Raw genomic sequence first — 18,061 nt, forward strand, 5'->3', positions numbered from 1 at the left:
TTCCTCAAAAGTTGCTACTAGAATTTTTAGAGTTTCATCAGGAAGAAGTTTATAAAATTCACCAATAATACCATCTATTCCTGGGGCCTTATTGCTTTTAATGTTTTTAATATTTTCCTTAACTTCTATTAGTGAGAACTGGTTTTATCAATTTGATGTTTTGTTCATTGGTTACTTTCTTATTAACATTTTCAATCAGAAACTTTTCTTTTAGAGTGTTGTTCGAATCTGAATTAGCATTGTTTAATTCCTCATGATGAGATCTAAACATTTCTAAGATTTCCTTTAAGTCTGTCACTTGCCTATGCTTGTTCCTTTTGTTGTCAGTAAGTTCTTTAATCTAACTTGTATTAACTGAATTTTTTGATTTAACTGCCAATCTATGCAGGTTTTTTGGATTTGCAGAGTATGATTGTAGCTTAAGCCTCTCAAGATTTATAGCCACTTTATGATTCAAGATTTCTACATACTTTGTGTTTAATGTTTTTAGTTCAGAGTTTGTATTTATATCTTTGGTATTTAAATTATTTTTTAGTGCATCAATTTTTGTTTGTAATGTTATTAGCTTGTCATCCCATTGTTTTTTTTGTTTAAATACCAGTTTTTTATTTTACCATAAAGATATGATTTTAACGAATCCCAAACAATAGCCTTAGAAGTCTCATTATTGTCATTGATAGAAATAAATGACTTAGTTTCATTTAAGAACCAGTCTTTAAACCCATTGAGTTTCACAATGTAAGCAGGTAATCTTGGCCAAGCTAGCAGATCTTTAGGACTGGTGTTAATCTTGAATAAAAGAGCATTGTGATCTGACAAAGGGCAAGAAGTAATTAAAACGTCATGAGTTTTAGAAATTAGACTATTAGAAATTAATACTTTGTCAATAGCTGCCTGTGTTCCATATCTATATTAGTAGCGCATGTAGTTTAATGATTCTGGTTCTTTTATATCATATATGTCTCTGAGATTTAAAGAATTAATAACATATTTTAGTTTTTTAGCTGGAGCAGACAATTTGAAGTTATCATTTTAGGTGGTATCCTTTTTAGTAAGAATACAATTAAAATCTCCGGCATAAACTATGTCTCCTTTGGCTTTAATAGATATTAATTCTAAATATTTATTAGCAGTTACTGCGCCGATACCAGGGATCCAATATGTACTAGCTAAAGTGATGTATTTTTTATTCAACTCTAGCACAACTAAACATAACATACCATTCTCCTCTGAAAAAGTGTCTACTATTTTGGGCATCGGTAAAGATTTGTTCCACAGTATCATAGTGCCTCTTCTCTTAGCCTGGAAATGGGATTCCACAAGTGTTGTGTAACCGTTGAAAGATATTCTGTCTAAGTCCTTTTTAATAAAGTGTGTTTCTTGTAGAAATGCTATGTCTATTTTATTTATTTTCAAATATTTTGATAGACTTCTCTTTTTATGGGATTGTTAAGGCCATTAATATTTAAGGATAAACATTTATATGTATGCATTTATAAAGAAACAAATGTCATTCTTAAAGTTTATGGGCTCGAATTTAAAACAAAACATCTAATGAAACAAGTGTAACTATACACAATTCTAAACATGGAAAGATAGACTCCTGGTTTGATTAATGCATCATACAAACCACCATCTTCACACCCTAAGACTCTTGTCAATATCCATCAAGTCATTCTGCCTTCATTTAAATACTTATACAGATTAAATATGAGAATAAACCTTTTAACAGTATAAATATGATTTGATTAAGCAATAACCCATGCCTGGGTGTGGGTAATGCTGGATTTACCCACAGTTGGTGTGGTTTGGTCATGAGGGCAAAGCCCGAGTGGCCAAACAAAGACAAGCGTGGGTAAATCCAGCATTACCCACATCCAGAAGTGGGTTATTGCTATTATACAATGACATTATTTAAGAAAAAAAATAATTACTTTTCTTAAATAATGGCATTATATAATGCCTCCTTGCTGCCCTTCCGCAGCTGTCCAGTATTCTGTGGCAGTTCTGATGTACTGCACATGCGTATGGTTACGCAGTACATCAGAACTGTGTGTGTGGAAGCAATGGAGAAAGGAAGATCTCCGTTGCTTTTAAAAACTTGTCTCGCTATGTTAAAAGAGTTTATCATAGCGAGATAGCTTTAAAAAAAAGCAACAGAGATTTTCCTTTCTCCGTTGCTTTTTTTTAAAGCTGTTTTGCTATGTTAAATGAGTTTAACATAGTGAGACAGCTTTAAAAAAAGCAACGGAGAAAGGAAGATCTCCATTGCTTTTTTTAAAATATCTCGCTATGTTAAACCTCATTTAACATCGTGAGATAACAGCAACGGAGCTCTTCCGTTCTCTGTTGCTGTAAAAAAAAAAACACTTCATCGTGCACACTGACCAATCAACGTGCATGTTTTGGAATATTAATGGGGAATTATTGTATAATTCACAATAACTAATGTCATGCAAAAAAAAGTAGCATAGCTCCGTACAGTGTATATGAAAGTGAAATATAGTAAATTCTAACAAACAATAGAACTTTATGTTGATTAATCTGAATGAAGTCACTAATTATGATATCTCAATTCCTAATACAAAATAAAATATAAAGAAATAAAGAACATAAATAATGATAATAATAGTTTATCATGAAACTAAACCTATTATTTACATTTATGAAAACTATCTGCATTTGTCATAAAGTAAGTGTAAAATAAAGTGTCTGATATTATATCTAAAACTCTCATCCTTCCCATCTCTTCTTCCCTTTCTTCTGTACAATATTAAGGTATCCGATTTATGTTATTGTATAGTCCTGCATTTTATTGATCTTACAGAGCTTTAAGAATATCTCATTAAATTTCCCATCCCACATCCCTCTCCCCCTCCCCCTTCTCTCTCAAAAATGATCTTAATCCACTGATGTAGATGTTTAGATAAGGATTATATGTACCTAAATATACCATTTAATTGATCAGTAGACATAAAGATTAATTATAGTCAAACATAACTTCCACTACAGATTAATCTCATATTGGATATCAGAGAACATCTATTAACTTATATACATTGCAACATAAAAGTATATGAGAGGGGTTTGCCTTATCATGCTTGATCAGCATCTAGTAAAACTTAGTGAGATTTGTTTTATACATTTTAGTCATTAAAGCTGAACATATGACTGTGGTGATGGTGCTGTGGTAGCGTTGTCGCCTCACAGTAAGACGTTGTCCTGTTTGATTCTCAGCTAAAGCATCTTCTGTGTGGAGACATGCGTGAATGGGCGTACCTTCGTTGAAGGTTGTGTGTCAGAGCTGGCAACTCGGCACATAAAAATCTATCTACTGCTAATCATTAGCGGACCGGAGTTCTGCTGTGGCGACCCCTAACCAGGAAAAGCCGAAAGACACAACAGTCTTTAAAGCTGAACATACAACTAGTTAGTAATGAAATATACTTGCCCTTACAACAGAATTATAAACTTCTACCTAAACATTTATACATATCTTTAAATTATCAACATAAATATGGGAGAAACAGTACCATTCATGTGTAAAATCTTTACATAAACTGTATCCTTTATTATAACAAGGTACCTTAGATATGTAACTGTTTCTTATACTCCTTGCAAAAAAAATGGGGGGATAGTTTCTCATGTATTAACTACTCCAAACCTGTCTGAGCTCTAGCAAATCAAATCCTATTCAGAAATTAACCTTCAAAACTCTAACTACTGTGCAATGCATTTGACATCTACAGAAGCTTTCTTTTTAAATTAGTGTAGTTAACATAATGTGTGGCAAGTTATGCATGCATTGTGAAGAAATAGGCAGGTAAATATAATGACGTAGCATTAATAGTATAACTGTGAATAAGTCACATTACTGGCAATATAAAAACAACTTCATATCAGAAACTGTATTAAAAAGAAACTACTATGCATAATGTATTGAATCATTTCTCTCATGACATGTGAAGCACATTCCTGAAAACTAAATGCTATGAGGTTAATACAAGCCAGTATTTCTGTGATTAAACAGGAAGCTGATTATTTAAATGCAAGAACATCATTAAAATAATAGAATACAGCTTCTTTTTAAGTTATAAGCTGTAATTTACAGTTTTTAGAGTCCAAATAAGCTGTAATCTTCTTAAAAACAGCTATACAGCACCGAGACACAGATGTTAAACAGTGTGCAATGTGAGTTCAAAGGTCATCTAGCTCAGTCTTTCAGTTCCTACACTCATACAGTGTCCTCAGGGCTGGGGGAAGCTGTAGAAACACTCGAGGAATGGTTCTAGTGAAGCTTTTCAACTTTATGGTGCCAATACAAGTCTCGAGGTTAGTAAAGTATGCAATTTGAAGAAAAAACCTTTTTAACAGGTGCTCGCATGTTAAAAGCTGGAATTTAGTGCATTTAAAAGAAAAAAAAAAGAAACTGTTAATTAGGTGTTACAGTAAATGTGTTACCCAGCATAAAACATCACCCCTATCAATGTAACCTCATTAAACATACTCTAAATGAATAATTACATACTTTTTATCTAACAGTAAGGGTAATAAGCACACTTAATTGACTGCAATCTACTGCTGTTAATACAAACAAAGGAATCTTCCTAGCTGCATTTATATGACACACATCCCCCATTTCCCTTTCAAATGGAAAAGTTGTCTACTTAATGTTAATACTGTATTTCTCTACTGAAAGCATGTTACTAAGCCAAACAAAGGGATGTTCTTTAAGTGTGCATTATCTCTCTCCCTCTCTCTCTCTCTCTCTCTCTCTATATATATATATATATATATATATATATATATACACACACACACAAAAAAAAAAGTCCTGTTAAAACATACTGGGTCGGATTCACGAACGCTTGCATGGAGTCTAAAACTAGAGTAAGACCCATGCAGCCAACATGTCTGCCGAGCGATCCAGGAACAGCCGGCAGGGGCGTGCAAGAGAGCTCCTAAAACAACTCTTACACGGACAGGGTTAGGATATGCAAATTACCTCATTTGCTGCAGAAAGCTATGCAAATGAGGTAAATTTGTGATCCAGGAAACACTAACCTGTCTGAGTAAGAGTAGTGTTATTTGCAGAAATGTACTCAGTTGTCAACTGAGTACCGTTCTGCAAATAGCAAAACGGAGACATGACAGCTCCAAATAAAGGATGCATGCAGTTGAGGAAGCATGCCAATGGCCAAATATACGGCCATTGGCATTATTTTCCATTGCAAAATAAAAAAAATAATAATTTTTTTTTACCCCGATCTCTGATGTTTAAGCGTAGCGCAGCACCTCACAAACATGCTGTGCTCCAAAAACCAGAAAACCAAAAAATAAAACCACAGATAGGGATTTTATTCAAAATATTAATTTTCCATGCAAGTGAATGGCAGGCTGAAGACAACATGGCTACTGATTAGAGGTTGCTAAAGGGGGAAGCCCAGTCTGAGAGATGTAACTAAGCATTAGTAGGCAATTCTATGCAAATGAGGATAAGGATAGTGAATCCCAATATTTCCTGCTATGTGAAACATGTCCCTAGAGTGTAAGAGTAGGAAAAGGGGAGTAACAGAGTAGGAGATGGGTGACATCATGAGGGGGTATGTATGAAAAAGACTGTAAGCTTATTGGAGCAGAGTGACATGTGGTTGCTGTGAGTTACTCAGGACTAAAAGAGGTGTGTCTACAGTTGTCTAAACTAAAATCAAGAAACTGAAGGTGTACACTGTGGCTATTACTAAAGTTTCTTGCAAAGCTGCTTACACTGTGTGCGCGCGTGTGCGTGTAAACCCGTCTAAGCCTGTGTGCACAGGTGTGTGCCCGTGTAAGCCTGTGTAAGGCCGTCTAAGCTAGTATACATGAATGTGCACCCGCCTCAGCCCGTGTAAGCCTGTATAAGCCTGTGTGCATGTGTGTGAGTGTGTTTGCGCTTGCTTGCACGGCGCTGCCCCCTGTGGAAACAGAAATGGGAAAAGGAAGGAAAGGAAGTAGTAGGAAGTTAACCAAGGAGAACTAGCAGAGCTGCCAGGTGAAATCAATGAGAATCAGCCAATTACACAGGCAGTACACTAGCCCAGCCCAGCCCAGCACCTAAAACTCTGCAAACAACATTCCCCCATGTTTTTCTCAGAAACACTGCAAAGAGAAGTGAAAACTTAAAAAGCTGAAACTGAGACATAAAAATGTTAGGGGCTGCCATTGCTGTTATAAGGCAACATGTACAAGATGCTGAGGGTGGTGCCATTGTGAATGCTGCTGAGCAACCCACAGTGAGGAGACGAAGAAGAGTGTACAGACCCAGGGTAACCTACCAGGGGCTACATAAGCTGGAGATAGTGGATCACTATAGAGTGGACAGAGAGCTCCTGCAGCAAATTGTTGTGCTGTGCAGGCCACGCCTCACACACAGAACCACCCATCCCAGTGAAACCAAGGTATGTGTTGGCCTAAGAATACTAGCAACAGGCGCCTTCCAGAGACCAACTGGTGATATGATGGGGATTTCACAGGCATCAGCATCAAGGGTACTGCACCAGTTCCTGAATGCCATGTCAGCACATGTCGGTGATCATGTATATTTCCCCAATTCCCATGAGGTATTGGCCAGCAATATGGCGTCTCTTCCAGCAAATAGCGGAATACCCTGAGGTAGTGGGTGCAATTGACTGCACGTACATACACATCAAAGCACCAGCTGGTGAGCGGGGTAGGGCCTACATCAACCACAAGGGCTTCCACTCCATCAACTGCCAGGTCGTGTGTGATGCCCAGGGCATAATACTTAATGTGTGTGCTGGCTGCCCTGGAAACTACCATGATTCCCATATCTGGCATCTGTCGCAGCTGTACCAGACATTTGCAAATGGGGACATCCCTGACGGTCACCTAGTGGGGGATGCTGGATATGCACTGGAGCCGTGACTGATGACACCCATCAGAAATGCACACACACCTGAACAAAAACTCCATAATGAGGCACACGCACAAACACGAAATGTAATCGAGCATGTGTTTGGGATGCTCAAGTCACGGTTCCAGTGCCTGGACACATCTGGTGGAGCCTTGCAGTACTCACCAACTACATGTACCCAAATTGTTATGGTATGTGCCATGCTACACAATATAATCCTGCGAAAACAGCTGCAGCAGGAACAACATGGGGCAGGGCCAAACAGCCCCCCACCATTGCCAAGGCTTGCACAGGCACAGCTTGACTCAGATGAGGAACAACCTGAGCCTGCCCCAGTAGGCAGAAGGAGGCGTGCCCAGTATGCCTTGTCCTTGGCAAAGAGGCAATGCATAGCACATACACTGGCACAGTAGGAACCCTGGAAATGATACCTCTCACTGACTCGCACATAAAATAAAAGGGATCCCTAACTTGACACTACCTGTTTCCAAACATGTATAGGGAGTGTAGTATGTGCATCTGACACAGGCAGCCCTGCAGCACCACCTGAGGCATGATTGCCATGTTTTAAGCAATATAAAGCAGTGCTAAGCAGCTTTTACCAATATCTAGTATATGTAAACAAAATTGCTCGTGCAATATTGGCCAAGGTCGGCCAAAGTTGAGTAAAGTCAGTTAAACATGCTCATATCTGCTTTACTGTACCTTAAGCAGTCTGGTCTGGCCAGCATGAAAATAAAAAGCTGTGACAGGGCATGAACCCAGGATACTGTGCACTATAGTCACAGTACTGAACCACTAAGCCATGATAGGATTACAGTGGTGCAGACACAGCAGGACAATTATACAGTAATGCAAACACAAAGCAATGCTGTATCATGCCCCTAATGAGGCAAAAGGGTAACCTCACCCACATGACTATGCAGACAGAGAACATCAGGCCAGGCGTTGTGATGTGGGTTGTGTAGGCTATGAAGTCGCAAGCTAATATATGTTGCAATGGACACTAAGACCTGTAGTACACTAGTATGCCTCAAGCCAGTATGATAGGGGACAGTACAGACTGTAATGATGTCCTGTACATAGCAGTGCAGGCACAGCAAATGTGTATAAGTGTCAGGTGAAACCCACATCCTATGTACACCCACAGTAACAATCCGGTGTACCCATGGTTAGAAATGTACAAAGAATAGCTGTCCCCCTGTATGTAGCAATGTCGATAGGTCTATGCAAAGTTGATCTATGACACAAAGGTGAGCCCTGCTGTAAAAATACACCTTGATTTACCATGCACATATGGTATAAATGTGTATACTGTGCGTGCTCACACACTCCAACAAATGTAGTGGATTTCATTCTGCATCACACTGAAAGGTCATACTGGGCATGCTCACACACTTAAACAAACGAAGCAAATGTCAGGCAGGAAGATACTGAAAGGTCATACTGGGCATGCTCACACACACAGGCTAAATATGGATGTGATGATAAGGGATCTATGGACAAATATGTATAGTCATCTCTACTTCCAGAAACACATTCAGAAAGTGGTCTGAAAATCCTGCTATGTGTACACACAAACTGCCAAGGTCTGTGCATGTAGGTCAAAGGAGGTTACCACTACTCAGCAGTCACCAGACCTGTCAGAGACTACCACAACACACTTGCGAGGAATCTGACTAGGCACATTCAGCAACTAGAAATAACAATGAAGAACCTTAACAAGAGGATTACTGGCCTCACATAGTTGCCCCATGCAACAAGAATGAATGTAAACCAAGCTGTACTCAGTTACATACTGTCTACGCAGGAGATCTCCGCCCAACAGACAGGTCCACGTCATGGTTACACTCAGATCTGCTCTGAGTTACAGCTCAATGGCACTAAATGCACAGAGCCAACTGATATTGGCAACATCCTGGCAGATAGGATCAGTGTTAACTTTACCCCCTCTCACCCATGAAAGATCACATGTCTATAATGGAAGACTGCAAAGTTGCAGACATCATGGCTGCACAGGTAAAAAACACTCTCTGAAACCAGTATCACAGCAGCCATGGGACTAGATAACTTCCCAGGCTGTGTAGTATCTACTGCCCTGAAGTAAACATTAACATGGAAGTTCTGTGGCTACTGATGTTTCCAGAGGACTTCAAACTAGGAGCCATCATTGTAAACACTAAAGATGTGGACATCCTACAAAAGGGCCTCACTGAGACAGATGGCTGTTGTCCAAGCCATGGGCTGTAGCTCAATGCCAAAAGGTGCATTATCATCACCTTTGTTAAAATCTCTGTAGCCAAGAACTACAACATAGGTGGTAGTATACCTCACACTTTAAGTTTGACAAGAGACCCTGGGTCACGGGTGGACAGTGGATACAACTGTGATAAGCACATTCCCACAGTAGCCAGGAAACCCTCTTATGTGGCACACCTCATCACAAAATGTGTCTCATGCAGAAGAAAAGAGGACATTGTTCCCCTCTACTCACCACTCACTAGAACTATAAAAGAGTACAATGCCAGTGTTGCTATGTACCTCACAAGACAACTACAACAACTGGAAACCCAGCAGCAATACCTCACAAAGAGCATTAGTGGCCTGAAATACATGCCATACACAAACCATCGCAAAATGCGCCATCCGTACTCCCTTGCACATCGCTTACTCAGAGGTGTTCACTGCGTAACATCCAAAGCTATGTCAAACATGCAGCTGTTGGATATGATACACGTAAAACACTCACAATCACCCTGACCTTTAGACCCAAGACCACGAGTGAAATACAAAAGGAAGTAGTGTAGCCATTTACCTTATGGATATCCACACCTCCAGGTTACTGCCACAGCATGAGGCCTTGGAGACCAATGCAAGTGCAACTAACATTGGGCAAAGCTGCCCATCAGATTGTAGCTTGCTACAGATCATGTACCTTGTCTCAGGAACCTCACTCAGTATTCTGGAGAACAATGGCAAATATAAAGGTCCTATCAAAGACCATTATATGAGGAGATTACAACTACCCAAACAATGAGTGGGTGAAATACTCGTATAAAATGTCCTTTGCCCAATGTGTCCTAGAGTTAAGAAACTCTAACACCCTGGAACAGCTGGTCAGAACGCCCACTAGAGGTGACAACATACTGGATATGATCATCACCAACATGGGGTACCAGTGTTCCACAACAGAGATAAACCCCTCGCTGGTAATATCAGATCATTAAGTAATCACACTGGACATCCACATCCCGCACCCACACCCAGTCAATGAAACCACTGTGAAGACATTTTCAAAAGCAAACTGCACACTTCCAAAGACCAAAGTGGAAAGTTCCAAAACCATCTTGCTATAGGATAATGGTATACAATCTGCAAAATCATTTACAAGTGCATCCTATGAGCATCTACAGGGATGCATGGATCGAGACATCACAAATAAAACCAAGATGCACCCCTCCAAAAATAAGAAAACAATCTGATGGTCGATGCCCATAAATAAGCTAGACAACAGAAGGAGGAAACTAACACCTGATACAGCCAACTTCACTAAAGGAAAGGCAGCACTGATCATTATTAGGATGAAACAATGATCGCTCATAAAATAATCCAAGCACAGTTTCTAAGGACAACTTGCCAAGGAATGTAAGAATAACAACCACAAAGCCTTATGTAGCTATATCAGACATGTAGGTGTCAACTTCCAAATATGCTGTCAGCTACTGAAAAAAGTAATGACATACACCAAACCAACTTTCATTGCCCAAACCCAGGGGGACAAGTGCAGTGTAAACTCCCCCCCATCACCCCCAAAAGGGCCTGTGTCTATCACAGAAGGATGCAGAGACACAGACGTCATGGACATGCAGGTAAAGACAGCCCTCACCAAAGCTAAGAACATAGGATCAATGTGACTGTAAGTTGTCCCAGGCTGCATCTTACACTAGGCCCACAAAGAACTACACCCTCACCTACATTCACTGTCCAGACTCAAGCGTATCACAGGCTATGTACCCAAAGAATGGCATACACTAACAGTCAACCAGCTCCACAAAGGGTGTGACAAAACAGAACCTGGAAACCATTGCCCAACATGTGTACTCAGCCTGGTCTACAGAGCTATTGAGCAAATCATCATGGAACCCATACACTGAGACATTGGAGATCTCCAGACACTGGACTCTACACAACTTCGCCTTCTTAAAGGCATAGCCTGGCTCTCAAACCTAGTTGACGTATTTAAAACAGTTACCATAAACACAGATGGAGGTGAAAGTAGTCCACACAGCCCACCTGGACCTCACTAAGGGCTTACCATACCATTCCCCACTCCGTCATCATGGACAAGTGTACCAACTTGAACATGAACAGCTATGTCACAGGATGGGTGGCCAAGTGGCTCACAGATCAAACACACATGTTCATAGTTGCGGATGCCATGTCCAACTCTAAGCCAGTCACAAATGGCATCACACAGGTCTTGGTCCTGGGACCCCACCTGTTCAGTCGATACTGCTCAGAGGTACAGGCAAGCACAGCAGGTGTAAGGCTGAACAGATTTGCAGATGACTGGAAACTGTGATCCATAATTGACTGTACAGCTGACACAGACATCCTCCAGAAGTGTCTTAGAGAGACAGATACCAGGTGTCAAAACAATGCCCTCAAGCTGAATGGCAAAGAATGCATAGTCACCCCCTTTGGGTAATACAAAGTGCACACAAAGTACCACATAGGTGGTAATCCAGCATGTATGGAGTAATTATGGCCCTGGGGACACAGGTAGATAGTAAACCTACCTTTGATGATCACATGGCCAAAGTGTTTAGACATTCCTTCAATGTAGGCCATCTAATGTCACCTAATGTAACACACTTTGTATAGTCTGATGATGTCACCATCCTACAAATATACCCGTGGAAAAGAAAACTCACACTAATATGTATAGCGTGTCATGTTAATGCGTACTCCTCTAGTATCATGAAGTAGCTAGGTAGGGGCCTGAATCCTGCATTGGGCAACTGTGTGTTTGTGTGTGTTCCCCTTGGGAAGGGACAACCTTTTAGGAGAGTAGTGAAACACCACAAAAGTGGTAATGTAACATTTGTTAGTTCTGATGATGTCAGAATCCTACAAATATACCTGTGGAAATGAATATCCCCAGTAATCCGTATCGCGCGTTGTGGTAATGTATACTCCTCTAGTGCCATGAAGTAGTTAGGTAGGGGTTTAAATCCTCCACTGGGCAACTGTGTGTGTGTGTTTGCGTGTGGTCCCCTTGGGAAGGGACAACCTTTTAGGAGAGTAGTGAAACACCTCAAAAGTGGTAATCTAACCTTTGTCAAGTCTGATGATGTCACCATCCTACAAATATACCTGTAGAAAAGAAAACTGACAGTAATGTGCATAGCGTGTCATGTTAATGCATCCTCCTCTAGTATCATGAAGTAGTTAGGTAGGGGTTTGAATCCTGCACTTGGTGAGTGTGTGTGCTGTATGTGAGTAACACTGTTGGTCAATGTGTTGTGGGTTTTGCTTTTACCACTGTATGACATATCAGTATGCATTGCACATCTAAGCTAGCTGTGTGTCAAATACATATCTGTATATGTTACCTCAATGATTGCATGTGTGGGAACCCTGCTTTCCCCAAGAACACAGCTGTCATCCTTGCCAGACTGTGCTGCTGCTTCGCAGACCTTAGATCACATCTGTATGCTTGTGACAAGGCCAGCCACTGCAGTGATCCCTGGCCTAGGTCATCTGTGTCACACAGAGTCATTACGATTCCTATTGGAATGTGTGAGTGAGGGTCTATGGCCGAGGTATATGTCAGACCTGTTCAAACACAGCAAAGTCTGTCCATGATGACTATTCATAGGTGTAGAACAAACTGTGGATATTAATGTAGACCCCTCATTGCTTATGTGATCCACCAAGGTATTCCAAAATACCTTTGGAAATGTGATTAACAAAGGAGAGATGACATAACACTTGGTTGCATGTACACATTGGTACCTGTTCATCATGCTGGTGGCTACTACCTATGTGGTACTGTGGGGATAATATGTTCCTTAAAGGTGGATGACTATGCTTAGTTTGGCTTATAGCTTTACAGCATGGGTTTGACAACCGGCATCTGTCGGTATGATACCCTTGTGGAGTATGTGTGTGTCATCTGGAGAATTCATTATAGGCCACAGTATGCATTAACAGATGTGGACGGACATATCCCTACTGTGATTGCTTGTACCTAAGAGAGCTATATGGCAAACAGGAGTGGTCTCAGTAATGTGTGTAGGTGAATACCAGTGGTTACTGGTATTGTATAGTACCTGAAGGATCCAACTGTTGCTGTGTGTCCTACATCTGTGTGTCGGTTGTCAAGACATCATCTAATGATCGGTTATGGACAGGCTGTTGAAGTGATGCATACCACCAGAATGCAAAACAATGACAGATAGTAACAGTATCACACACAGCACAGTGTCAAACCATGTCATACACACATGTGTAGTCAGGTTCTGGAATGTGTGTAGTACAATGCATACTGGCCACCAATAGAAAGTATGGAGTGTTACTATGTAATACAGAGCATGTCACCCTGGCCATGTGTCCACTATGCACGTACATGCAGACAGTGCACCTCCACCATGTTCACAACTGTACACCTGCAAATCTGTACTACATACATCCCACACATACTGTCCACTCTCTAACACATGCTGCCAATACTGCACACATCAGCCAAGTGGCACATGGCTGGATAATACACAATTGGAACCAACACTGGTGTAAACAACACTACAATGACAATCATAGCTTTAATGCATCATGCCTGCTCAGCTACACCTTCAAGCATATCATTACACTCTACAGCTGACAACATGCTAACATTGCTATACTGCTATATAGACACCCTGTGCATCAGTACCATGGTAGACTGTTCCTGCATCTTTGTTACAGATGACAGGAGGTGGCACAGGTTTCATCATATGCACAGGGTGTGTTGTTGGTTCGCCAGAGGCCTACAGTGAGCCATCCAATTGACGTGTGTGTGTGTGTGTGTGTGTGTGTGTGTGTGTGTGTGTGTGTGTGTGTGTGTGTGTGTGTGTGAGGGGCAAGAATACTGGAATGTGCCAATGTTGTTGTAATGTGTGTGGGTATGTGTTAGCCCTAGGTGTCTGGAGTATGTGTGTGTTCTGCATACACACAGTTCCACCATGTGGCTGCCATATACGGGTATTTGTGGGACAGCCACAGACTGTACCTGTGAGGCTTTACAGATCACAGTCTCTGGCCACGGATATGGTACCTGTGCCTGGCAGGAGTGCTACTGACACTATCAGACACTAAGCCAAACTGGGTACTATCCCCAGAGGTGGATGGATGTGCACTGGACACACGTCCCTGCTGGGACTGTCCAGAGCCATGTGCACATGGTCTTCTAGGACATTCTATGGACAGCCCACCCCCAACATTGCTGGGGCTTGTACAGGCACTATGGGAGTGGCTGTGGCTTGAGGGACGTCCATGGCGATTGCCAGCTGCTGATGTTGCTGGCATATGTCCACGTTGACATCTCAACCATCCCGCACTGTCCTGACACATGGACATGACATTGCGGAGGATGTCTAATGTCTCTCCCCAATGTCTATCAGTGACCTCGGTGTAATGTCGGATGGCACCTGCTAGGTCACGGATACTGTCAATGACAGCGGTGTTATGGGCCCTCTGCACCCTTAGTCCCTGTCTGGTGTACTGTTCCATATGTACCTGTGCCTCCATGACAGCCTGGAACATGCATGATGTTGTCAGACCTGTGGCACATCTGCCAGTGGCATGATGAGCAGCAGTGCACCTACGAGAACCCCTGGACATCTGCCTATGGGGTACCCTTCCAGACATCTGGGTATGGCTGCTGTGTTGGGATGCATGTGCCATGGATACCACACTGTCCTGGCCAATGCCGACTGTACGCTGTCCCTCAGCTATGGGCATTGGTGATGGATGTATTGGCAGTATGACTGTATGCATGGATGGGGTGGGCAGCTGTGTACTGTCAATTGGTGGCCCAACGACAGACCCTGGCAAACACGCCTGTGCCTCAGCACACCTATCTTCATTATCACTATGTGGCTCAGTGACATCAGTTTCCCTGCTGCAGTGAACCAGCCCTAACACAGCACCTGTGGGAGGGAGACAGGAAACACACTTTATGACCTGTACATGATGTCAGCACACATGAACACATGAACACATGCACACATGCACACATGCACACATGAACACATGCACACATGCACACATAAACACATGTACACATGCACACATGCACACAGGCACACATGAACACATGAACACATGCACACATGCACACAAATACACTCCTCACTACATCAGATACCCACACACACCACCAGCAATCCATAACATACTTAATAGTGGTTGAAGGTGGGTTACAGTATCACAAGGCAAACAGTCATATCACACATGTCAGCATGCAGAAAGTCTGATGATCAAGACCATGCAGTGCGAGTGTAGGCAGCCCGTGTTAATAACAGTATACATGGCTTTGATGCATGTGTGTTGTTGTTCAGTGATTGGCCTCACAGCCACTTGTTACATGGGTTTGTAAGGTGCCCAATAGGGAGCATTGACTAACATGAATGTGTTATGTGTTGAAGAGTGTCACACAGCCCAATGATAGGCCTCTACCCCTCAGTTATATTATGTGTGCTGTGTGGATGACATGTGGGATACTGAAGTGTGACCTTACAGCGGGTGTCTGAATACGCTATGTGTAGCATGTTAATGTGTACTGCTTATGACAAAGTTGTGTATGTTGTGCACATGTGTATCAACTATGCCTATTCAATATCCAGTACGGTGTTGCCACAATTGTGTGTGATGCTCAGTGTATTGCATGTGATTGAGGCAGCTACTGTCATTAGTGAGATGTGCATAGTCTTACAGCAAACATGCACAGCATGCATTATGCGTAGGTGTGTTACATGTACATGGCCTACACCTCACCTATGACATGCACATTTCATTAGCAATATTAAAATTATAGCACACTCACCAGCATCAACCGGCTGCCTTGCTGTCACACCAGAGGGACCTACAAGAATATGAGACAGTTTGTCAGTGGTCACAACTGTGCCATTGCTACTGTGAGTTTGCTAAACTACAGTAGTACAACAGTCGACAGTCACAGGCATACAGATTATATTCCAAATATCAGTACTGCACAACACTATGTAGCACAACTGCTAAACACACAGTACACATGTCACATATGCATAATCTACCAATACAGGTAACAGTAGTTTACAGATAGGTCATGTTACCTGCACGCTCCATGTCAACATGCTGGGTGGCTCCGGCCTCCATGATGACACATGTAAGTTGCTGTTCCTGTGGTTGGCCAGGAGCCACCATGCTTAGGAGCAGCTCCTCCACTCTGGTGAGGGGGGGATGAATGGCAACCCCACCACCTGTGGCAAGCTGTTGTCGACAGATATTAGACGCATGCCGCTGGACATGTCTAATGAAATCACTGCAGTGATGGCGTACCTGCTCATTTGTCCAGTTATGCATGCCTATGTCATTTACCCGATGAACAAGATCTTGCCACAGTGCAGTCCACTCATGCTGGTCCTGGTTGGTTCTAGAGAACAGCAGGGTGTAGTTCTGCACCAGGCTGTTGTGTATTTTGGCTTCCTCTGCAGCTGTATAACACGGGTTTCTTTGGTGGGACATACCCCTGGAAGACAATTAAACAAGATGTGTGAACAAGTCATGTGGCACACCTAACATCCTAAAGTACAGATATCAATTACCTGCCATATGTCACATCCGATTGGTTGTCAGAGGATACACATGTTCAATACCACATATTAGTGCTCAGGCCACAATTGGCTGACAGTGCCTGCCACGCTCTATATATCAAACCATGTTCTGTACAGCAGCAAAGAGAAGCCAGTATGTAAGACTATACACCAGTACATGGCACACTGTATGTGACACAATGCATCACCTAGCCACAGGAGGTATATATCAAGGTAATGCATAAAAAAAGATGTCATCCATTGCAATGAATGTAAAGTACAGTTACAGTATTACCAGTATACCACAGTAGTCTTTGATGCCAAACCCCTGCCTAACATATGTGCACAATTGTTAATATAGGTGGCATACTGCTGTACTAGATTATACATGTTGCTAGATACACATGTATACCCTGTAACACATATATGATTGAGGGCATGGTACAGTCATAATTACACACACATCAGACATACATACAACACACAAATGTATGCCAACCCAGATGAGCTTTACCTGTGTACCATACAGTACTGTGTGTCACTACTTACAAAACATTATGCCTGAGGTATGTAATCTGTGAGGACTACAGGGAACACACAAAACTGTGTTTCCAGGCAATGTGAACATACACCATACTGTACTGTTTAGGCCTACAGCTTCAGGTAGTACTACAGTTCATATGGGAGTTGGATTCACCAGCAGTACCACTCACTAAGCATACATGTATTGCTTGAGCCTACAATGGGACACCACAGTCGACAACAAGGGACTATGTCACACCGTATACCATACTACTTTTTCTGCCTAGCAATAGCATACACATCTTTTGCTGGGATCACAGCTAGGACACAAACTACCATGACAGATACAATTTCACACTATGCTATCACACCTTTACAGACCTTGCACACATTCACCAACACATTCACCATCACACTCAGTCAACCTCACATAGCAATTATTGCACTAAGTACATGTGTATGTGCATCGTGTCATGGGTAGGTAATACGCTATTGGCCCTAGGGCCTACAGCAGCCTAGCCATATGCTACCCTGGCCTTTGACACACATGTAATTTAATTTCACTTGCCCCTGTCAACCAGAGCCACAGCGGTGATTCCCGGGGTGTATTTCCTATCTTCCAAACAATCATCAGAAGTATTTAGGACAACTGCTAATGAGGAGCTTTGTTTGCTATCGATAGGTGGTTTGTTCCAGAGTATGGCATGTCTCTGAGTTAGGACTCTATCCCTCCAGCATGTGCTGTTTAGTGAGCTGACAAGGTTTAGGGCCCTAGAGCATGTATCTGGGTGGG

This window comes from Protopterus annectens, chromosome 7.part0 (assembly GCF_019279795.1).
Source record: "Protopterus annectens isolate FY-2018-M chromosome 7.part0, PAN1.0, whole genome shotgun sequence".
NCBI classification, from domain to species: Eukaryota; Metazoa; Chordata; order Ceratodontiformes; family Protopteridae; genus Protopterus; species Protopterus annectens.